This window comes from Dasypus novemcinctus, chromosome 9, assembly GCF_030445035.2.
Source record: "Dasypus novemcinctus isolate mDasNov1 chromosome 9, mDasNov1.1.hap2, whole genome shotgun sequence".
Taxonomy (NCBI): Eukaryota; Metazoa; Chordata; class Mammalia; order Cingulata; family Dasypodidae; genus Dasypus; species Dasypus novemcinctus.
Window position 1 is genome coordinate 78,863,338 of NC_080681.1, and position 24,038 is coordinate 78,887,375.

At 44.8% G+C, this 24,038-nt stretch overlaps 1 protein-coding gene and 1 pseudogene across 13 annotated transcripts in view; one reads left to right on the top strand and one right to left on the bottom strand.

Moving 5' to 3' along the window:
* Positions 1–24,038, bottom strand: part of DMRTB1 (DMRT like family B with proline rich C-terminal 1) — a 140,762-nt gene that overhangs the window by 42,549 nt on the left and 74,175 nt on the right. For 2 of the 13 annotated variants that reach the window (XM_058303552.1, XM_058303556.1), the window contains exon 2: positions 16,700–17,966. The exons of 8 other annotated variants lie outside the window; for them this stretch is intronic. The gene's annotated coding sequence lies outside the window, so the exon portion shown is untranslated. Of the gene's footprint in view, positions 1–1,114; positions 1,781–16,699; positions 17,967–24,038 lie in introns of those variants that run through there. 3 more of the 13 variants (XM_058303553.1, XM_058303557.1, XM_058303554.2) reach the window with 3 other exon arrangements.
* On the top strand, positions 995–23,433 carry LOC101437644 (solute carrier family 25 member 3 pseudogene; annotated as a pseudogene).

The following is a 24,038-nucleotide window of genomic DNA, read 5'->3' on the forward strand; positions in this document are numbered from 1 at the left end:
ATATGAATGAATGAATGATGGAGGAATGATACTGATTTAGATCTGGAGTCTTTAGTTCTTAGTTCTCATTTTCCAAGGCAATGAGACTCCTAAACCTCTAAGAGAAGAGATGGTTTCTGACTCTCTTTTGTATTGTCCAAAATCATGCTAGGTACTCAGTAGTCAATGAAAAAAATACCTCAGAAAATGACAATCATCAGCCCCTTTCCCCCCGATTTAGCTTCCATGCTTCCTAAGCCCACACTATAACTCTCGGAAGGAGACAGAAGTGGAGTGTCACTATTGGGTGAGAAGTCATCCCCTCTGACAGTTGAGGAGACGCAGGGCTGGACCTCCAGTACCAGGTTCCTGCTTCTCTGTGCCCATTCCCAAAGTGGAACACTGTTGCTATAGAGACAACCATTCTCAAGTGGCACAGTTGGGTGGGGACTCCACGAAAAAGGCCTCTCTGGAAGGCAACAGTGCATGGCGACTCCAGGCCCCCTTGCCCATCTCCTCATCTATTTACTCGCTTATTCCTGTGTTTACTCATGTTTGTACTTGTTGATTTATTTTTTCAGCATCTTTGTAGAAGACTAGGCAGTTGAGCTGGACAAAAGCCACGTGGACGCCGAAAGCGTTACCTACCACCCAAGGTAGTCTAGGGACCCTGACCTTTGGGTGAAGAGGGGTTGGAGGGCAGTTCCTACAGTTACCAGAAAGCCGTTAGTCTGAAGGTGTGAGTGAGGGGAAGAGACCTCGGTCATGGAGCTGAAGGGGCGGGCGGTGCCGCTTATTTAAACTCTCTAGCAAATCCAAAAGGGGTTCGGACTGCTCGTAAACGCTGGCAGCGGGCCGACTGGAGCCTTTCGGCCTTGGTCACCTGGACCGTTGGGTTGGCGGGAGCGCGCGGAGGGAGTGGACGGCGCATGCGCACCTGCTTCCGGGCCGCCCAGGCTGCGCGGGGACTGCAGGCGCTGGCGCGGGGCGCGCCTGGCGAGGCCCAGCGGCCGCCATGTATAACGCTGCGGCCTACCGAGCCCTCCAGGCGAGGAGCTCGGGCCGAGGCGAGGGCAAGCGCTGGGCGGCGGCGGCCGTGAAGGAATACAGCCTCGAGTACGGCTCGACCAAGTACCTGTTACTGTGCGGCCTGGGCGGGATGCTGAGCTGCGGGCTGACGCACACGGCCATCGTGCCCCTCGACCTGGTCAAGTGCCGTCTGCAGGTGGATCCCGGCAGGTACAAAGGCCTCTTCAGCGGCTTCGGCGTGACGGTGCGGGATGACGGGCTCCGCGGCCTGGCGCGAGGCTGGGCCCCGACCTTCCTGGGCTATTCCATGCAGGGCCTCTTCAAGTTCGGCCTCTACGAGCTCTTCAAGATCCGCTACGCGCAGCTCCTGGGCGAAGAGAAGGCCTACCTGTGGAGAACCGGCCTCTACCTGGCCGCCTCGGCCAGCGCCGAGTTCTTCGCCGACATCGCCCTGGCGCCCATGGAAGCCGTGAAAGTGCGCGTGCAGACGCAGCCCGGCTACGCCCGCACGCTGCGGGCGGCGGCCCCCAGGATGTACGGCGAGGAGGGCCTGCGCGCCTTCTACAAGGGCGTGGCGCCGCTGTGGCTGCGGCAGATCCCGTACACCATGATGAAGTTCGCCTGCTTCGAGCGCACCGTGGAAGCGCTCTACGCGCACGTGGTGCCCAAGCCCCAGAGCCAGTGCACAAAAGCCGAGCAGCTGGCGGTGACCTTCGTGGCCGGCTACATTGCTGGAGTCTTCTGCGCCGTGGTGTCCCATCCGGCAGATTCCGTCGTGTCGGTGCTGAACAAAGAGAAAGGCAGCACAGCCCTGGGAGTGCTCCAGAAACTGGGGTTTGGCGGCGTGTGGAAGGGCCTGTTTGCCCGGATCATCATGATCGGCACCCTGACCGCCCTGCAGTGGTTCATTTATGACTTTGTGAAGGTTTATTTAAAGCTGCCTCGCCCGCCAGTCGCTCAGATGCCGGAATCCCTGCGGAAGCAGAGCAGACTCTGATCTGTGAACTGCTGTAGCCACGATTGGTCAGTATTTAGATCAAGTGGTGAATCGTGTTCGCACAATGCTGCTGTGCTACCTGTAAGCGTTTTATAGAACGATGACTTAATATGTAGCCCAAGTTCTCTTTTAAAGGTTGAACCTTTTTTTTTTTTTGGCAAAGACGATTGCAAAAGTTTCATTGGGAAGGTTTGATCCATTACCTTTGGGGAGTCTGCGTGGTTGCTTTAACTGAATAGCTTTTCAACAATTATAAAGGGGAAAAAATCTTAGCAGGGAGTAATGTTAGGTAATTTAATGTCTCCAGATGGTACTACCTCCTTTGATTCACTGTTTCTGTGGAGATTATCCAAAGCATAACTACTGAATAACCTAAAAATGAGGTTTTAGGGTCAGCACAACTATATGGGATGGGAACAAAGTAAAATTCTGATACATGGTATTTATTTCAATAGAAATTGTGCCCCCTATTGAATAGATGAAGGATTCATACCCTATTTCCTGTTCGTGACCATTACAGGTTAAAATTATTGAAAGTTAAATTATGAGTTATATTGCTTGATAGCTTAGAATGTATTAACTGTTTTCAAAGAGACATGAGAAGATCTGCATTTTCTCATTTTGCTTTGTCTGCTTCTCTTCCTGATGTTGCTGATTAGAGCATAGCTCTCTTCAGGAAGTGCTACAATTGGATCAATGTGCAAAACCAAAATGAGATGAAGGGCAGGCTCTGGGAATAAATATGTAAAGAAAAGTCTCTGTACTCCAAAGATTCCTTTTGAGTAACTCAGCTTTAAACAGCCATACAGCCTAAATAGACCATACCCCTGACATTAAAAAAAAAAAAAAAAAAAAAGAAACCTGCAAATTCCAAAAAGGATTCTGTTAAATATTAAAGAATGGTTTTGTTGACTTTGGAAGGAAAGTTTCACATTATTGGTAGTAAATGTCATTCACTTAATTTGGTAGATGTTTCAGTGATCTTTACAATGTTTGAGATTCATAAAATTGGATGAAGTTATAAGACATTTTTTGTGTTCATTTTCCATTGTCTGATTGGGGACATTAGAAAATCGATGAAATTCTGTGAATTAAAGATGTTTATGAAATAAACTACAGTGTAAAATTTGATATACCAAAATATTACATGATTGCCTTAATGACTTATATTAAAGACTACAGACTACGTAAACTGTTCCGTAGTTAACAGAAGCTAAAAGGTAGCTAGATTTAAGTTTAAGTAAATATGAAGTATGTTTGAACTGTCTTGATTGAATATAATAAAGAGTTTGGAGGAATAAACTTATAAGAACTTATGAATGAGTTGGAATGAAATTGATTTATTTATATTTAGTGATTCTATTTTATTATTGGGGGTGGATGCAGAGGAAGGGTCCTATTGTCAAAATATCTTGGCTTTCCTTAGGTTAGAGTCCAGGTTTGTTGAAAAGAAAGATTCTCAAATTTAGAGAATAAAGGAGAATGACACACAAATATAAAGGAACTTAATTATATAGGTTCATTTTTGCAAAAGTTTAAAACCTGTTTCTTTCTAGTGGCATCTAGTAAAGTATTTATAGGAACTTCTTTGTTCAATTTATTAAAATAATTTTTAACGAGTGTTGCTGGGGGGGGGGAGAGGTGGGGTGGGGGGGTGGGGTTGAATGGGACCGCACATATATATTTTTAATGTAATATTATTACAAAATCAATAAAAAATAAAAATAAATTAAAATAAATAAAATAAAATAATTTTTAACAGTAACATCATTTAAGGAAATTCTGCAAAATCTATGGAATTTCAAGATCGTAGGAGACTAGTCTGTGGAATTTCATGATTATTCTGTGACAACACTAAATTCTGAAGTATACATTGTGCATGCTTAGAGAAGTGTGTTCTAAGGAGAGAACCATATGTCATGATTCTGGCTGTCATGGACATGGTCAAGAAGGTGGGTTTAATTAGCTTGGGTCAGCAGTTTTCATATTCAATTCCTAGATTTCTATTCACTTTTTTTGGGGGGGAGGGGGGGGAGGTTGAGGTAGTTGTTCACAAATATCTGTCTAAATAAATGGCCTGGGTAGCTGAAAATAAAGAATAAAAGGTATTTTAAGCGAAGATAAAATGCATTCAGAGTCATTAAATTTTATCCTAGTTACTGTATTCCTTTGGAACAATTTAAAATTCACAAGTTTTATCTTGTCTGTAATTACCCTTTCTGTGAAATCATGCATGTCTGTCAGAATTATAATAGCCACAGTACATGTCTGGTATTGTTAGACCATTTATATTCATTTTATCATAAAATCTCAATCTTTGAAGAAGTTATCCATTTATATATAAAGAAATGGAGACTCAGAGGCTAGGTAACTTGCTCAAAGTCAACTAATTAAGTGGTAAAATCTGAATTCCAACTCCAAAGGCCACATTTTCTTCATTATTTTGGTGCTTTCTGCACTCATGTCCCCAAAGCACTGGGCATCTGAATATAACCAATGACTATCCCTTTCATAATTTTTATACTTCAGAAATGTTTGTAAAAGATTTTCTGTGTATATATACAGTAAACCTTTTCTAATTTTGCACTATTGGAAAGTTTGTAATGTACCTCAACTGTGAAAAACCTTTGTCATAATTGTTTAGAAGTAATAGAATTTCAAAATACTTAACATTTAATTTAATATTTAAATCATTTTCCACACTAGATCAGTGCCTTAGTACTAACCGAAGGGACATAAGCTCAGTGCTTTATTCATTTAAAATGTATGGTACTGCAGTCTGAAAAGAGACTTTATCACACTTTCTATTTTTTCTTCCAATCTTTGGTTTCTATAGCTAAGAAAGTTGGTTTAGGCTATTTATCCTTTTCCCCAGGTGGTGATTAAAGCCACTTTCTCAAGTATATAAAATTAATTTCATGATAAGGGGCTGTAATCTCATCCCTTGATGAGAAATGAATAAAAGGAGTAAGTTAAAATCTTTTTTTTTTTTTATTTTAAAGGCCATATTTACGTATTAATACTTCACTGATAAGGACTAGAAAACGTTAAGGTATTAATGTTTTGAGTATTTTTCCTTGTGGCACAAGTGTGTCTTTAAAAAGTATTTCTTTTAAGCTCAAAGGCAAGAATAATCTCTGAAGTCAGAAGATCATATGTTGATAGGCAGGCATTCATTTAAGATATGCTTGTTTTATGTGGTCGGTCTTTAAGATTAAAAGATTTTTTTTTAACATGAGAAAACAACTGTTTGAAAGGAAATTTAAATTTCAAAATCATTTAGAAGACTTTATCTTGTCTTCCTGAATGCTGTTGTTTGGGGTGGGTGGTAAATAAAAAGGGTATGAACATGATGATGGGAGAGAATGTTGCTGTCGGGGAAGTGGGGGGTGGGGGCGGTGGGGTTGAATGGGACTTCATATTTTTTTAATGTAATATTTTTTAAAAAACGAATAAAAAAAAAAGGGTATGAACAATGAAATGTACCTAAGGTTTGTGTATTTGTGTGGCAGTTTTGTTAGTTAGCATAGTTTGAGACCTTCAAGGACTTAGCATTAATTTGGTAATTCTGCTGGTGCCCCACCCCCCATCTGTCAACATTCACCATGCGCCAAGCATTGTGCTAGGCAAAAGATTTTTGTGAACATAGTAAATGGTTCCTACCCTCCTGGAGCTGACAGTCTAAGTGGGAAAAATAAAGTATAAGAGTGCTAAATGCTGCAAAGAAGTATAGGGTATTTTAAGATTGTAGATCTAAGTGATAACTCATGCTGAGACATGCAGGATAAGTAGAAATTAGACTGGCAAAGAGAAAATGCCTGGTAGTGGGCACTGCAAGTATACCTGCCCTGAAGAAAGAGAGAACACCGGATAGTTTTGAGGATTTGAGGGAAGTTCATTTAGGCTGGAGCCATTCAGTTGGACAGAGAATGGTGTGAAATGAAAGGTAATGAAGAGCAGGGTCACTCCAGGCTCTCTAGTCCCCGTTAAGGATTTTGACTTAGAGCATTCTCAAAACCGTTTGAAAACCCTGAAGTGGTTTAAGCAGGGGAATGATCTTCAAGTTACTGTGTGGAGAGAAGTAGAGGGGTAAGGGGAGAAGTCGGTTAAAATGTTGTTGCTGTAGTCCATGCGAGAGAATGATAGCCTGGTAGAATGATGATGCTGGGGATGTTAAAATATGAGTCATTATTCATAATAGCCGAAAAGTGGAAACAAAAGTCCACCAATTGATGATTGGGTAAACAAAATGTGGTAAATCCATACAATGGAATATTGTTCACCTTTTAAAAAGGAATAAAGTACTGATACATGGTACCACATGAGTGACCCTTGAAATCATGCTGAGTGTAAGAAGCCAGAAACAAAAGGCCACATAGTGTATGATTCCATTTATATGAAATGTCTAGAATAGAAAATCAGACAGAAAGCAGATTAGTGGTTGCCAGGGATTGGGAAGGAGGAGTAGTGGGGAGTGACTACTGATGTGTATGGGTTTTTTGGGGGGTTGGTGATGAAAATGTTCTGAAATTAGATAGTAGTGGTGGTTTCACTAAATACTAAAAACCACTGAACTGTACACTTTAAAAGGGTGGGCCTCATGGTATGTGGATTGTATCTCAGACTAATATTGAAAGTCTCATGAGGCTATAAAGTATACATGTATTAATTTCCCAGCTGCTAAAACAAATACAATGGGTTGGCTTCACAACAGGAGTGTGTTGGCTCCAGAGTATAAAAGGCTTGCTTCCTCCCAGGGTATCTTCTGCCTGGTCAGCAATCTTTGGGGTTCCTTGACTTTTCTTTTTTTTTAAAGATTTATTTTATTTCTCTCCACTCCCCGCCCCAGTTGTCTGTTCTCTGTGTCCGTTTGCTGCGTGTTCTTCTTTTTGTCTGTTTCTGTTGTTGTCAGCGGCATGGGAATCTGTTTCTTTTTGTTGCATCATCTTGTGTCAGCTCTCCATGTGTGCGGCGCCATTCCTGGGCAGGCTGCACTTTCTTTCGCACTGGGCGGCTCTCCTTAGGGGGCACACTCCTTGCGCGTGGGGCTCCCCTACACGGGGGGCACCCCTGCATGGCACGGCACTCCTTGCGCGCATCAGCACTACACATGGGCAAGCTCCACACGGGTCAAGGAGGTCCAGGGTTTGAACTGCAGACCTCCTATGTGATAGACAGATGCCCTATCCACTGGGCCAAGTCTGCTTCCCTCATTGACTTTTCTTTCACATGGTAATGCACATGGCAGAACATCTTTCTCTTCTAGATTCATTGACTTCCAGCTTCTGCTGCTCCCTGTGGCTTCTTTCCATGTCCAATTTGCTTTGCATATAAGGACTTAAACCATATTGGATTAATCCCGCCCTCATTCAGTTTGGGCACACCTTAACTAATAATACCTTCAAAGGTCCTATTTACAAGTGGGTTCACACCCACGGGACCAGGTATTGGGACCTGAACAGGCCTTTTGCAGGGACACAATTTAATCCCCAATGGTACCTCAAATATCTTTTTCTCACTTAGAGCTCTTACTTCTATCTGCTTTAATCAAGGTGAGACTACAGTTGCAAAAGTGAACTGCTGCCTGTGGCACTATCATGTTAAATTCTGTATAAATGGGTAGGGAAAAAATCCACCATGTTGTAAAGTCTTTGGAATTGCCTGTGGAATGAATGATATCTTAGTTTTTCATTGGTGCAGAGATCATTGATCCTAGAGAATCACTTCACAATGTGAGACGCTACCACGAATATTGCCTTTTGTTTTAAAGGAGAAAGAAGGAACAGATGGGTTTTTAGAAAAGCAGGTGTGCATAGCTTGTACAAGAAAATCTGTTAACCAAAATGTTCAGGAATTGATGGTTTTATTTAATTAACTGCAAGGTAACTGGAAATCCCCTTTTGTTTTCAATTGCTGATGAGTTTGTCTCTATGTCTGGTTACCTCTCTTATAATAGGATATGTTGAATATGGTTAATAATTCAGGGGTTTGTAAAGCCTCTCGGCCATCAGTTATGAAAATCAGTGCTAGTTGTTTACTGCTATTGCCGTAGACAGTATAGGGCTTTGAGATGGCCATAAACAGATCTAGACATAGACAAATAGGACTGTGACTATGTGTGTGTTTAACCCCCACTGTCAGTTTGTAATCTTATCATTTGCCTCTTTGCTAAAATATAGCATGAAGAAAAAATTTGTTTCACTTTAAGATTATTTGTTGACTGCCTACTATTTAATATTATTTCTGTTATGCTAGGTACTTTCACATGTTATCTTACTGTGTGGTGGTTTGTATTCTAGTAGGTTGAATTTCAAATATTTCATGGTGTAAATTACATTTAGTTTTGTGAGTTACTGTAGTACTCCCCAAACGGTAGGCAATATCTAAGGAAATTATATTCCTAAATTAAATTCTTATATTTTAATATATGTCAGTGTATTTATCTTTTCAGCCATAAGGAAATAAAACATATTCTTCGCCAATACAAGTAAAATTTGGTATTCTGGAAAGGGATTGTATGGGCTGAAAGTACTCTGCCCCTGTGCATGGCTGGTAATTCACACACACGTAATTGTTATGCTTCAGACATGAATCGGCGCTGCTGACAGGGCGATTATCCATTTGTAAGAGGGTGGATGGAAACCTGGCAAAGAACCACAGTCCTTTCATCTCCACTAGTGTGTGCATTCTGGCTGTAGTTACATCTTACTCCCAGATGTGAGGATTTGTCACTATAATCATTGTTTTTTACCTTAGTGTCATTTTCCCCCTTTACCAAGAATATAAAGCTTTTTTGGTTATGCTAAATCAGTACATTTTTCATGTTTATCTGTGTTTGTTGTGTTTTGAAATTTTTTCTATTTTAAATTATTACCTATACCTATAAAATGTTTCTTATATGTTTAGCTGCCTTCCACTGTGCCATTGTGCTAAGTACTTTATATACTATATAACATTTTTTTTCTGCATAACATTTTATCACTTATTATTACTACCATTTTATGACGTTGATATTTGTATAAGTTAGGCTTTTCTTTTTTTCTCCAAGCAACATAAAATTCAATGCACAACCATTTAAACTATAAAGACATTTGTTGTTAACAAGAGATCTGGAGATAGGTGGGCCAGGTTAGTTCAATGGATCAGTGCTGTCCCCAAGGATCCAAGCTCTTTCTGTCCTTCTACTCTGCCATCCTTAGTGCGTCAATGGTGTCTCTCCTCATATTCATAAGATGGCTGCCACAACACCAGCATGTCTCAACAACAGCATCCAGAGCAGGAAGTAAGTGGGGCAAAGGCAAATAAACTTTCTCCTCCTTGTGTGTCTCTCATGAGAGAATTCATTCTCAGAATGGAGTACTTAGATCAATGCCACTGATCTGTCAGGGTTAGGCACATTGTCACTTGAACAAAATTGGGATTTTTTTGTTGTCTATTTCAATTTTTATTGTTGTTCAGGGAGGAGAGGAAATGCCTGTTGGTTAGGCAAACAGGGTCTGCCCTTGTAATAGTTTCCCTATTTTACAGATAAGGAAACTGAGGCTCAGAGAGATTAAGTAAAGTCAAATTGTAGTGACATAATCAGGATTCAAGCCAAAGCAGTTTGCTATCACGTTACTTACTTTAGCCTGGCACACTCTACTAGGCAGAGCTATTATAGATCATATCAAAAGGGATGTCATACTGAAAGTGTCAGAAAACTGCTTTCTAACAGTGATCAATACAAAATGAGGTCCAAAGCCAAGAACAAACCTTTGGACAATGGCCATCCATGGATAATAAGATATGATTAGATATGTTTTGCTATCATGCCCTGGGAAATGGAAACTAGGTGAGAAAAACACAAAGAAAAATCTTAAAAGATATATCCCATATAAATCTTCATTCAATAAATGTGTCTTTAGCAAATGTTAAAAAAAAATCTTAAAGCAAATATTTATAATACTTTTTTTGGCAAGCATCTGCAGTCTTTTCATTCTGTCCCTTCTCCCCCTTGACTTTCCAGAAATGGCCTATTTCTTTTAACAGCAATATGCTGAGAAAATCCAAAGGATTCATCCAACAAAAAAATTTCAGAGACACCACCAAAGCTTTCCCTCAAGAAAAGCACCAAGCATCTGATTTGCTGCTGATAAATTCTCTGTAAGTAGCATTATAATTAAGTACACACAAAAACCATTCTCTGTTTCCAAGAATACAGCTGGGCTGGCACTGAATTGGTGATAGCGTACGGGCACCAAGCGGGAGAGTTCCATTGCATCTCAACTACCATGTACAGTCTTTGTGCGGCAACCGATCCGTCTCTCTTCCTGACACCCTCTGAATCACAGGCCATTGCCCATTCACCCCATGTCTGTCACTGAGCTACTTTATCATTGGGCCCTTCCTCTGAGCCTTGAGACTGTGGCTGTCCTGCTTCCAAGCTCTGGTCAGAAAAAGTGCCCGTAAACCAAAGTGGTGCACCTCTCCCAGCATGACTCTCAGCCACCCCCGACTGGTGGAGAGGACCCTTGGAGATAAGGCAGTAGTGTCCGGCCAGGCTGGGGAAAGAGAGGAGCAGGAGAGGGGCAGAGGGCAGGAAAAGCCAGAGCAGTCAGCCCAGGCTTCCACACTTGACTTCACCACCCCTGCCTTGCATGACTTTGGCAAGTTACCCGACCTCTCCAAGCCTCAGTCTCTCCTTGTGTGAAACAGGAAACTACAGCACCTACCTTGAAGACTGAGAATTTGCAGTAATTTCTGTTTTGAAATAATAGTAAAAACTCAATATTATTATAGTTCTTCTTAATACAAACTCTGTAGTAGAAACTTGACAGGCTGTTAGTTAACATGGAAAATTTTAGCCTGCGTTGTTTTTAGGGTTATTTCTGTTTTAAAGTACACGACAAAATATATTTGCTTTAATTTTTAATGCATTATAAAGTACATAACCCTTTGTGGGAAATGCAGCATGGAGGAAACTAAAAAGCAAGTACCTAGGGGTGCTGTGTGTCTAGAAGCCAACAGAGGCAATACTATCTCCCCTTGGCTTCTGTGCAAACGATTTCTTTTACAAATGTGTTTTTGGGATGCAAATCACTTTATGCAGATTTCTGTGTACAAAATACAGCATAGAAAAATGGTCCTCAAGGTGCCAAGGAAGATAGGAGATGTTGGCTGTCATCAAGTGAAATAGCAACAAAATTTAGATTTCTTTTCTACTGCTCTCCCTAACAATATACGGGGTGAGCATATTTTGGGCACATTAAGCTGAATGGTTTTGACTTTAGATTGTGTGTTCCTGTGATAAAAGTGTGCTTATTGAAGCCAGTAACTACTTTTTGAAGCCATAATAAAGTTTAGTGATATTTAATTTAGCATTTCACAACAGTGTGCCACCTCCAGTTATAAAAATCTTGTTCTGAAGTCAGAGATGGCGTCGCATCTAAGGTTAGACTGCTAGTCTCTGTGTACTTCCTATTTTTCTGTTAATACTTGTGCATTAAGAAACTTATTTTATATTAGGAAAATGTTTTCTCCTGAATTGTTATATGTCTTAGTAAATGAAAGGAATATATTTAGCATTAAAATCATTCTTTTCCCCTGATGTGTACCTTACACACAAGGTAGTATTTTACCATCCAGGCAGAATAATAACGCATTTCTTTCATGGAGTTCCTTACCATTTTCAAAGGCTTTTCCATTGGCTCTTCTTGTGAGCTAATAGAAAGAGACAAAGCAAAACCTCTGAGGTCCCTTTTAACAGAAGTTGGCACCAGAGCCCAGGTGCCCAACTTGCAGGCCTGGGCCCTCTCTGTTTTCCACTGCCATGCTCAAGAAAAACGGCAGCTGCCAGCCAGTGGCCCCACCATGCATCTTCTCCCTCTCCTGTCTGTTGCTGCCTTCCTTTCCCACCTTCTATCCAGTTGCTGCCTTCCTTTCCCACCTTCTATTCAGTCATTTTCTTTTTTCTTTCTCTTTTTTTTTGGGGGGAGGGTGTTCCAAACTTGCTGAATGAGACACTCAATTTTACAAAACCAGAACTTAAACTGAAGGCATTTTTCAAAACGAAGTACATATCATCTGAGAGAGAATGACAGGTATAGCATACTCTTATTGGCTGTCACGGATGTCTAGAAAAAAGGGAGCAGAATAATGTTTTCATTCATTCAACATTGCACTTATCATTGTCAGATGAAAATATTCCTCAAAACCTTGAGGAGTTCACTGTCTACCGGAGGGGTGGGGGGGGTGTGGAAGTTGTGGCAGATGTTAAACAAACTACACTGGCATCGATGCCCCAACAGGTGTACAAGATATAAGAAGGTATGAGGGTGGGATCATTAATTGCATCATACAGAAATAGGGAAGACTTTCTGGAGGAGTAACATCTGATCAAGATTTTGAAGGATGAGTTGGTGTTCTACAGATGAGAGGGTTGGCGGGGGGAGAGTTTTCAAGTAGAGGGAACAGTAAGTACAAAGGCACAGAGATATGAACCAGAAAGGTGGGAGATTTTGTTGGTGGAGAAATTTCCTTGCTAAGAACAGAGAGGGGAAGAGCAATGGGAAATTTTCTTAACTCATGTATCTGTTTCCCCTTTTTGATTCCCACTCCACTACCTACCCTATGCCTTGTCCAAAGTATTCCCTCAGGCTTTAACTGGTCTTCTTGCCTCTAAACTTCTCTCCCCAAAGTCAGCGAAGACTATTTTAAAAGCCCCCTCCTGTTATCCATCTCCCACTGACATCAGAACTACTGTAGACAAAATAAACCCCAACCCCTTAGGCCAGAGCACTGGAGGCCTGTTATGACCTGGCCCCTCCTGGTCCCTGGCATTGACCGTTCCCTGCTCTGCTGTCCTGCATGTCCCACACCATCCTGCATGTCCCAGGCCGCAAGCCCGGCCTGCCTGCCTCCACCTCCCCTCCATTGCCTGGACCGTCTACCAGGCGCTTGATCCTCACTCCTATCCTTCAGGACTTAGCTTGTGTCCCCTTGGTCTGACCAGAATCAACTCCATGCTCCTAAGTGCCAACTGTATGTCAGGGACTGAACAAAGGTTTTAGAGTCCCAAGATGTGGGTTCCAGTCGTGGCTCTGGCTTTAGACAAGTTTCTGAGACTCATTTTCCCTAACTGTGAAAGACGGCTGTGGTCCTGCACAGTTGTTCTGAAATTAACAGAGCATGCTTATTAAGTGCCTGACGTGCAGTCAGTCCTCAGACCTTAGCGCCATTACAATCATCATGATTTAGCCTCTTTGTGAAATTCAGGCAATAATAACTACCTTCCTAACTTGCCAGGAGGGTCACAGTAACTGATGCATATGAAGTCTCTTGTAAACTGAAAAGCCCTTTGGATAAAGCTAATTGTTATTTGTAACTCTATTAACGTATTCATTCATGCATGCATGCATTCATTCTTTTGACATTTATTATATTGCCAGTATTTGGCACCTTCTAAGTTCATCACCAGGGATTTAAAGATGAGTTTTAAATGGTCCTTGCCCCCAGAAGAGCTCTTAACCTTGGGGGAATCAGATAGGGCCGTCTAGTATAAAACCAGACGAGGAACACCCGGACCAAGTAGAGTGTGGCGGAGTACTGGAGGGCTGCGGGCTTGAGGATGAGTTCCAGAAAAGCAGCCGTGTATCTGGGGCTGGAAGGATGTGAAGGGGTGGGGACAGGAATCGCAGGCAAAGGGAAAAGGGGATGTGAAGGAACAGGGTGTCGGGAACTGCCGCATCAGTCCAGGGGGCCAAGTGTGTGGGTCAGAGCCAAGGAGTGTGGGGGTGGGGAACAGGGGTACCTGGGGAAGTTGCAGCAAGACACGAGGTTGGAAAGATGGTGCAGAGAGTGGAGGGTTCTGGGCGCGTGTGTGCCTGGGAGGACACAGACTTCCGTGGTCCCAGCAAGGCTGAAAGCTCCTTCAAAGCAGAAGTGTTTTCCAGTCGTTTCTCTATTCCCCCACCATCCTTGCAGCAGTCCCAGCAGTTCAGTGAATGGGGAAATGAAATGGCTGGTGTTAAGGTCTCAAGTACAGCAAGGAGAGCGCCGGCTCCCCTGCAGCCCCCTGGGTCCTTCCTCAGGGCACTCGTGAAAACGCCAGGAAACACCCTTAATGTAACAATGTAAGGCAACAGGAAAATAGGATTTACATGACCATCATTCACTTTCCGTACATTTTGCTGAAATGCTTGTAGTTAAAAACTGAAGGACAGTTAGCCTGCCAAAATGCTTTTGAAATGTGCAGAAAATGATTCACTGTAAAGGTTACCCTTTTCAAAGGCATTTAAAGTCCATGGAACCTGGTCTACAAGCCTGTGGATTGGAAAACTGGCTGTAGGGGACGTGACAATACATTGTCAGAGATTGAACACTGATGGCCTCTTTTCTTCTTATGTGGAGAAATGAACACTTAGAACAGAAACCAGTTCTACCCAAAAACCCTGATCCAGTCAGGCCTAGAATTTACTATATTACCACCATCCTCTGAAGTACCCTTTGGAAAATAAACACTTGAAAGTCTGCCCAGATTGTTGTAATCTTATTAATCTAACAAAGAGACTCAGTAACTGCCTCAACCAGGGGGATCAGTGTTTACCATGTAATTTGCAACAAACTGATAAACACGCCCTTGCCCCTCTTGCAGAAAACTCTCACGCTCCCTGCAAGGAAAGCAGTTGGCAGAAAAACAGTCATCAAGGATTAGAGGCCCAAAATACCATGGTTTTGGTCCTGGGTAAATGTTTGCCATTCCCCTAGCCCCCGGCCACCCAGCCTGCTGCCATCTCCAAGTTCAAAGGTGAAAATGTGCAGTTTCTCCTGCCCTTGGCCCTCCTGAGGGTCCTCACACGGCGGGTCTGGCCTTCTGGGCAGTCTGCCAAGATCTCCCATGCCGGATTTCTGTCCTGGGATCTTGCTGAGAGGCTCAGAGGCCAATCACTGTCCCTCTCTACCCCTCCCCATTTCTTGGGGAAGTGGTATTCGACAATATCACTTAGCACAGCTGTGGTTAGGGTTTTTGGATGCAAACCACTGGGACAGCCTCTGGCTAACTCAGCAGAAAAGGGATTTATGGCAAGAGCAGCGGGCAGGAGCCAGGGAGGTTAGGCAGCCCAGGGCGTGCCCAGGTGCCACGGGGACCGTCCAGCCGCCCTGCTTTGCTGCCCCGCTGGCCCTTCCGTTCAGCCACCATCCCTGCCAGTCATCTCCAGGGGGGATGTCTCACTGCCTCAGGATTAAGATCCCAGGGTGAGCTTGCACTCAGTGGCACCCAGGCCCACCTTCCACCTCCTTTGCACAGGGAAGCCCTGCCCCCCTCCAGTCCCCTGGCAGGGGATGTACCCCACAGGAAGAGATTTGGATGTTGGGTAGTCAAAAATTTAAAAACATCCACTTCACACCTTTGTATCATTATAAGTATGTTTACTAAGCACCATGCCAAGGGCTTTACATGGATTAACTCATTGAATCCTCAAACAACCCTATGAGAAAGAGCTCCATTTTACAGATGAGAAATCGAGGCACAGAGAAACTGTGTAGCATGCCCAAGGTCACACAGGTCAGCAGTGACAGACTGTGTGTGATTCAAGCTTTGCCATGAGGGGCTGAGCAGAGGTCACACCATTCTCTACAGGGACTCTGCTGCGAAAGCCTCACCCGAAATGCACCACTCATGTCTAGCTAGCCTGTCCCAGTGATTCCCTCTCTGACCCACTCCCCTTCTTGGGTGCCCTGTTTTGGTTTGATTCTAAACCCACTGATATGATACCCTCTCTTACCTTGCGCACCCAAGTGCTTGCCTGTTCCCTTTCATTGCCCCTGCTGCCCTCACTGCCATCTGTCCATGCAGGACCTCTGCATTTCACTCTCCTTCTCAAGAGTATGCGGTGCAAACTGGAGATGCACCAGCATGCTGAGGGCCGTGATTAATGCACTATACATGGATAAATTCCTCCACTATGTTTTAAAAAACTGGCTGGCCTTGTGAGGGTCTGTTCCAGAATCTGAATCACCGAGTAAAACATATTAACTTTTAAAATCTAATGTTTCTAATTGTAAAAAGTACCTTAATCAGTGATAATAACATGCACAGTGATGGAATTTGACATAAAGAGTTTGTTATTTAAAGATTGGCTTGAAATCTGGCACATAGTGAGCACCTGATCAATATTTGCTGCAATAAGGAATGAGGACCAGAGGCTGGTTATGGAGGCAGTTGTGGCATTTTTCTAAAGATCAATATTCTCTTGTGAGCATGTTACAAAGCAAAGCCACATTTTCAGTTTTAAGATATCCGAATTTTTTTGCATCCTGTCATTTATTTATTATTCCCTTTCTTCCCTCCTTTTAGATTACTGATTGCCTCTACTCGCACATTGAGAAACGGCTGTTTTTCTTTAGAAGTAATTTTAGTGATCCCTCTCCTAACATAACACAGAAAGTATTCTCCATGTTTCACACCGTTACTGGAATTTAAATACTACTATTTGGAGCCTAAATCTACCAGGCAGGAACCATGCTTATTAGTTTGTCTTTTTGTGTACAGCCCATATTCTGGAATCTCTCGGCAAGACATAATAATTATCTGTAACTGTGGTGGGCATAACAGTCTGATAGAGTCTGAACATAAATCCATCCTTCTAAAAACAAAATATAGCAGTGTGCAGTGCATTATGTTTTTGCTGACCAAAGTTGTGGTTAGAAGCGTACCTGGCAAACTCCTTAAATTAAACTCAACTCTGAGTAACTTTTTCTAAATGATGATGGGTCAATACTTTAAAAAAAAATGGTTTTGAATGAAAAGTAATAAGATTTAAGACTCCAGGAGCAATACATAAAGGAAGGGTAAAGCATCTTTTCCTAAATCAGAGCGATTGAATTAGTTTCCACCAGCTCGATCCTTTCCTGAAGGCACCTAACCCAAGTGCAGCTAATCAATCTCCTGCCACAGAATGAATCAGTGTTATATCCAGACGCTTATCCTACTTCCCCTCAGCAAAGGCACCTGCCAGGCTGTGTTAGAAATGAGTGATGCTGGCACAGATGAAGTCCACACCCTCAAGTGCTCGGGGACCCGCAGGGAGACAGGACACAGCCCCACAGCCAAATGCCACTGCTCCTTGGAAACACCCCGGGCTCACACTCCCCTCCAGTGGGATCTGTCAGAGTCCTTTGTCAGCAGTGGAGCAGGGCAGGCAGGTGTGTGCATGGTCAGACAGCAGAGGTGCTGCTACAATGGGGCCATTTGTGCACAAAGACAATAACCTCTCCGTAGTGAGAGCGCCACACTGCAGCTGGTGGTTTGGGGGGCTTGCCTCTCCCGAGATCCCAATACCCCCAAAAGAAGTTCCCTTAAAACTTCTCTGCAATTCCTGGAGGGTGGCTGCCTTAGTTTGCTAGGACTGTGTAACCGAGCACCACGAACTGGATGGCTTATGGCAACAGAAACGTCTGGTCTCCCAGTCTGGAGGCTGGCAGACTGGTACAAGGTGCTGGCAGGGCCATGCTCCACCTGAATCCTTCCTTGCCTCTTCCAGCTTCTGGGACTCGCCGGCTATCCTTGGCGTCCCTCGGCCTGCAGATGTGGCCATCTCCACCTGGCCTGCTTCCTTGTCTCTGTCTTCACGTGGCGTTCTCCCCTGTGTCGTTGACTGCGTCTCCTCTTCTTATAGAGGCACCAGCCATACTGGACTAGAATCCACTCCTGTCCAGTTTGGCATCAACTAATAATATCTTTACAGACCCTATTTCCAAATAAGGTCAGGTTCACAGCACTGGGGATTAGGCCTTTTTAGGGAACACAATCCAATCCACTGCAGCAGCTACCTTGTCCTGGCCCCACAAGCACCCAGCGCTGGCACATTGGGGCTGAATTAAGCATCCACTGTGTCCATCGAAGCCTCTGGGGCCCAAAAGTGGTGAAGTTCCCTCTGTCTGGACAGGTCTGATGAGAGTCTGCTGCAGTCCCTGGGCCTCCCTGTGGGGCAAACGCAGATCTGAGGTCAGATCTGGGTTCAGATTCCAGCACAGCCCCACAGCCAAGTTCCCTGACCTCCCGGAGCCTCAGTTTCCATGTAGGTAAAGTGGGAATAGTAACACTCACCTTTAAAGGTTGTTATGGGCCTCGGGAGCAGTACAGACATGGCACCTGCCACGGCACCTGGCACACTCGGCGTGTCCTTTTTACTAGACTCTCTCTATTGTTAGGGTCTTTCCAAAGACCACCTGTGTGGCATTTAAGAGACTGTACGGAGATCAGAAACAGAAACGAGCCATCAGGGAGAGGGGCCTTGCCCAGCTCCCAAGTCCAGGAGGGGTATTCCTCATTCGCTGACCTCTTCAGCAGTATTTCAACTCCCAGGGGCCCTGGCACGTGGGCTGAAACCCCCTCGTAGGGTAACTTCACTTGCCCTGTGAGAGAGCTTGAAGTCTCCCCTCTTCGCTGCTTCCCTTAAGAGTCCTTTCCTGGTGGGAGTGTTCCTTTCATAGTCAGCATTAATGGCTTCAAAGGATGAGCATTTTAGAACCAGCAGGGACCAGAGCAGGGCCTGCTGGAAGGGAGCCAGCCTGCTCGGGCAGCGCTGCGGATGATAGCGCTGGACTCCTGATCCAGGGCTCTTCTGTTCTGCCTCTCTGCCCGGAGCATGCGGGTCCTCGAGGGTTGTGGACCTGTGCGGAAAGCAGCCGTTTTGGGATCTGACCTGCACTGACTGGGATTGGGATCTCGGAGGCTTCATTTTCTCTTGAAGCCACCCAAACTGCTGGTCCCTGGGCAGAACCGTCCTCAGCGAGGGCCCACGCCTCCAGCGTGCTGGGCTGCCTCCCTCATCCGGCTTCAGCCCCCCAGAGGCATCATCAGCCCCATGGAAGTTTGAATACGTGTCTCCCTGGTACCCACAGTTACTGTCTGGAGAGCTGAAAGACTGAGCAGCAAGAGCGGCTTTCTTCAGATCCCGCAGGTTCAAGGCCGGTGAGCCTGTCCTGGCTGCCGCCTTCTTTCCTCATCAGGCCCAGACCCCGCCCCCATCCTTCCCCTCACCCAGCCTGAAGACCAACCCGGGGACAGTCACAGCCCCCTCCGTGCCTGCTCCGGGCTGCCAAGCGAGCACCCCTGGGCTGTTTCGATGGATTCACCCAGCCTCCATCTCAGCCCCTCCTGCCTCTCCTCACTCTCTGCCCCATTCCCTCAGCAGATGACTTGGATCCTCACTCTTGCCTGCAGCCGCCTTGTCTCCTTCCTTCCCAGGCAAGCTCACAGGGCCCATCGGGGTCCAGCCGCACAGCCAGCCCCTCTGTCTCTCCATCTTCAGCCTCTCTCTTCCCCTGCCTCTGGCTCTCCCTGGGGAATCGCAACAAATACTTGGCCGTTCCCACTGCTGTGTTCCCGTGCTAGGCTGCTGGCACCACCAACCACCCTCCTGCACCAGCTTGGCACCTGGGCATCTCCCTTGATCCCACCCCAAAGTCTGTCGGTTCTCTCTTCTGAAGAGGTCTCGGTTCCTGTGCAGGCCTTTGGTCTGGGTTCCTACACTAACCTCTGTGGGCACCCTGCCCCCAGCCTGACTGCCTCCACACACTCAACTGCTTACCAGGAGGCAGGTTGCACCTGTCCCTCTCCGCCCAGGACCCTCCCAGGTGGAGTCACCATAGCCCTGTGTGATCTGGTTCCGTCAGTCATGCCAGCCTAGGGCCTCCCCTCTTGGGCCCTCTGACTTCCTTGGGCCCTCTCCTGCTTCCCTGCCCTGAAACATGCAGCAGCCTCTGCTGGGCGAGCCGCCCCCCTCCCAGGCCCATCTTCCGCTGGCCGACTCCTCTCCATCCTCTGACCCAGCTCCTGCGTCTCCATCTCCCGGGACAATCCCTGACCACCAGGGTGAAGTGCTGCCCCAAAGCTTGCAGTCCCTGATGGTCCCTCTGTCTAGCCTGGATCACAAGGTGCTATCACCATCTGTTTACTCAATTGTCTCGCTCGTAGTTCGAGTGTCCTCCAAGGCAGGGGCCATGCCCCGAGCCAGACATGCGGTGGGGGTGAGGGGCTAACTTGTGGTGGAAGTCCACCAGGCTGTGAGCATCAGTGCCCATGCCTCTGGCCTGGCCAGACAGAATAGCCTGCTCTGTTCATGTGGAAGGACTGTATCTGCAACTTCATCTTCTACTCCTCTCTGAGTAGGAGAGGCAGGAGCATGTGCTGCAGGGTCAGACAACCCTCAAGTCATCCTAACTCAGCCACTTGCTGGCTGAACCTTAGTTCCCCCTCTGTAGAATGCAGGTGATAATGCTCACCTCATATGGTTCAGGTGAAAATTAAATGAGGCAAGGCAAATAAGGACCTGGTAGCAGACCTGCACAGTAGACCCTTAAAAGGGGGCGCTCTTATCCCAGTGGACTTTTTAGTAAATATATACTGAATTAAAGTGAATAGGACTGAATCAAGTAAGATGCAGCATTTTTACATTAGCCACAGGAACAAACCAGAGTAATCACTGGCAGAGAAGCAAAAAGAAAGTCCTACCTCTGTCCCAAGCTGTTCCTGACTGTTTGAAAAAGTGGGGAAGGGAGGTTGGTTAAAATGATAACTAGGTTTACTCCCAGCTTGCAGATCCTATGATTCTAAAATTCTTTGTTTTGATAATTTCATAATTTCATGAACAAAGCTCTTCTGAAACCATTCATAGGAAATGCATGGGAAACTTAATTCTCTTGAATGGCAAAAGACCAGCATCAGAAGGCCAAGTCAGGCGACAAGTCCTTACCTGAAAATATTTACATCTGCATGAAATGGTGACTTTCCAAATAATGCTTAGAATGGCCATTTTGCAAATCCCAGAAATGCTCAGCATTCCAGCAATCTCTGAATGGCTCGCAAGAGCTTATGTCTGCAAAATGCAGTCCTCTAGATGAAATGTGCAGGGAAATAGAGCCTTTAGACATTTCAGTGTTTTCAGATATCATTACTGCTCTATAAATATCCCACGCCCACAGCATCTCAGGTGCCACATGGGAAATACTGGATTTGGCTGGAGATTTTCTTAAAAGACACATAACAGTACCACATGCCAGTCATCTTGGATAATATTTATGTTCATGCTGCAGAAGTAAAGATTAGCTGTGTCAATATGTATAGAAAAATCCTATAAAAGAGAATCAGTGGGATGTGTATTATCTGCACTTATCATCCAAAGCATTTGCCTAAATTTCTTTACTTCTTTAAAAGCTATTTCACCCATAAACTGCAGAGAGGTTAGAGGAGTGAGGAATTAATACAGCAATAATCAGGGGGAAATTATCAGAGATCCTTGGGGTCTCCTACTGGGACTAGTTCAGAGCCTCTGCAGCTGAAAAGAGCAGTTCCAGAGCTGTGAACAGCAATTAACCCTTCCATTTACTTTTAACTAATGGGATTTAAACACAGTTCATTCTTTTTCAGCTGTTCTCTGCAGAATACCAAAGGGGAAATTGCATGGAAGAAAAAAATTGTTTTTTGCCTGGGAGACATGCATGGAAGGAAAAAAATATTTTTTTGCCTGGGAGACACGCAAGAGGAAAAACTACTCTAGTTAATTTACACATGAGCACTATGCTAATAGCCAGTCAGACATTTTAGGTCAGCCAGGAGTCTTATATTCTGGGCTTTTGTTTTAGACAGCAAAGAGAGAAAAATTTGAGATTGCACTAAACAAATGAGGCGGCTGTGCCTTAAGGCTTCTGTGCAGTGGGGTTCCTGACTTTGGCAGGTGCTGAGGGCGGGTGGCACTCTGTCCCTATTTCCTTGGTATAGCTCTTTGTTAAGGACTGAAGGGACTCCTGACTCTCCATTAGGGAATCAATCCCAAGCTAAAAACATGAAATTTTCAATTATTTGGAGAACAGAGTGGTACTAAACAACTAAACGCAAGGAAATGGTTTGGAATCAGGTGGTAATTGCATAGAGACCAGGCCGGTGAGGGCGGGGAGTGTGAACAACTTTAATTCATTGTGAATTGCATTTCTCTTTACTGCACAGTTTTATTTCTAATTGCAAAGTGTCTAGTTGAGCTGCTATTACTGAAATTTATTTTTATAATTAAAGCTCTTTGTTAAATCACGGTTCTATTAACAGTGATGTGAACTGGATTTTGCAGCAATAAATAAGCAGAAATGCTTCTGAAATCTGGAAAAAAAACTCTGCAACCCACCCCAAACCATTATATAACTGTTAGGCAGGAAAAACAGCAACCTAATTGTATCATAGGAGAACTCAGGCAGACCATTGCCGGGCTTCAGGAGCCTGCTGTTAGGCTACCTCCAAATAGCTGTTTGACCTGGGGCAAGTCCCCTCCACCCCCCAGGCTTTTATCTCTTCATCTGTTAAAAGCAAAACAAAATGAAACAAAAACCCAAAAAAGCATAAGAAGGCTAATCCTGTTTGCTCTGACATTCTCCTCTGGAATATGGCTCCATTCTAGAGCAGACAGCTGTGAAAGATGAATTTGCAGGTCTGGCAGAAAATGAAGGGTTAGGGACAGAATTGAAACATGAAAACCATTTGCCTGGCTACGTTGCCCTGTCCTTCAGGGCGCAGCGCAGCTCCAGCCTTCACTCCAAGCCGGCGGCGGAGGCGGCCAAAGCTGAATGGGGGGAGCCCCCAACCTCAGCCCTGAGCCAGCTCGTGGCAGCCATTGAGGTCGGCCCCAGGAAGAAGACAGGGGAAGCTGCGTCTGCCTTCCCACCTCCGGGGATGGTAAATTTGGGGTCGTGGAGGTGCTGCAGATGCTTTGTTCTGATGGAAACCCCTTCTCCTTACACCCCTTCCCTCCTGCTCTCAGAGCTGCTCAGGGATCATTATTTTGCTTACCATTACAGAAAGCACATTAACTGATTTTTCCTTGCCTGATACTTTAAAAAATGACTAATATCCATCTCTTTCCCCTATCTCTTTCCTCTCCCTCTCTTTATCTCTTTTCTGTTTTCTCCCCTTTCCCCTCTCTATTCCTCTCCGCTTTCCTCTCTGCTGTCTCTCCCTCTCCTTTCCCCCTTCCCTCTCCCCCTCCCCCTCTTCTCCCCTCCTGCTCTCCCCCTTGTCGTCCTCTCTCCTTTTGTCTGCCCTCTCTCCCCCTCTCTCCCCCTCTAGTCCCTCTCTCTCTTCCCCACACCCCCCTCTCTCCCCTCTCTCCCATCTCCCTCCCCTCATCCTTTCCCCAGTCTCCTCACATCTGCCACCCTGTAGGTTATCGCCCAGAGGACATCATTTTTCCTCAGACGTGATGACCAGGAAGAATGTTTCTCAGTTGTTATAAAAATCCTGAGTCTCTGCTTTGCTCCCGTGCCCACACAATGGCTTTCTTTTCCAGCTTGTCATGGATTAGTTCTCTTTTTCTTCAAGAATTTTATAATAGCTATTTGGCTTTTCACCCCTCTGAATTCTCATTCCTGGAATTAATAAAGTTTAAAAGAAAGAGAGAGAGAAAAAAAAAAAAAAAGCCGTGGTTGTTTCCTTCTTCTAAGGAGAACCCCAAACTGAAACAGGTTAGTTAGTCCAGTCTGAGTCTGCTGGGCACTCAGGAGGGACCCTCGCCCCCTTCCATGGCGCCGACCCCTCAGCTCACAGAAGCTCCTCACGGGCCATGTGTGGGAGTTGCACACGTACATCATGTCATGAAATTACACTACTCCTACATTTTCATTGCCAAGGCCCAGAAACCTCCACCAAGTGTTTTCTAGGCTGCTGCTTACTCTCTGGTTGGTCTATTCTGGGTCCAAACTTTGGCTCATCAGCCTCACCAATGAATAGAGATGGACAGGTCCTAAATAAGCTACTAGCAAACCAAATCTAGCAGCATGTTAAAAGAGTTATTGGCCACAATAGTAAGTATTTATTACAGGGATTCAAAGATTGCAAGAAATGAACTACTGATGTACACACCACCATGCATAAATCTTCAAATAAGTACTGAGTGAATGAAACCAGACCCCCCAAAAAAGAGTATGTATGAAACTTTAGACAGTGCAAACGAATCTATAGTGATAAAAAGCAGATCAGTGGTTGCCTGCAGATGGAGTGGCCAGGGAG